This window comes from Bison bison, unplaced genomic scaffold (genome assembly GCF_000754665.1).
Source record: "Bison bison bison isolate TAMUID 2011002044 unplaced genomic scaffold, Bison_UMD1.0 scf7180017856335, whole genome shotgun sequence".
NCBI classification, from domain to species: Eukaryota; Metazoa; Chordata; class Mammalia; order Artiodactyla; family Bovidae; genus Bison; species Bison bison.
The window spans coordinates 595-1,209 of NW_011486908.1; positions in this window are offsets into that span (position 1 = coordinate 595).

The following is a 615-nucleotide window of genomic DNA, read 5'->3' on the forward strand; positions in this document are numbered from 1 at the left end:
CTGTCTCTGCCGTGTCGCATTCTCGCCTCCAGGAGCGCGAGGTGCTTGGTCCTGATCCGAGGACCCTCACACCTGATGGTTGGGGTCAGAGAAGCGGGAGGTGCCGTAGCAAAACTCGGTGCGGATCTGCCCCTGCCGGGCCCTTCCTGGCCTCTCCCAGCACTGTATTTCCCAACTTTGTCCCTCCTTATCCACAGCCATCCTCAACTTTTGGTACACCTCCTCTTAAATACTCCCAATGGTGGAAGAGGGGTGACTATTTAAAATATAACTCATTCTCCGTGTGTCTTTGTTTCCTCCTCCTGTCATTCGTTTCTGCACTCCTACGACCAAGATGTTTTGCACCAAAATGGGCGTGGGACATGGGAAGCAGGGGTTGAGTGGAAAGCTTTTCAGCATATTCCCATACTTATGTACTCATAAGAAGAAAAGCTATGACCAACTTAACATACAAAAAGCAGAGACATTACTTTGCCAACAAAGGTCCCTCTAGTCAAAGCTATGGTTTTTCCAATAGTCATGTATGGATATGAGAGTTGAACTACAAAGAAAGCTGAGCACGGAAGAATTGATGCTTTTGAACTGTGGTGTTGGAGAAGATTCTTGAGAGTCCCT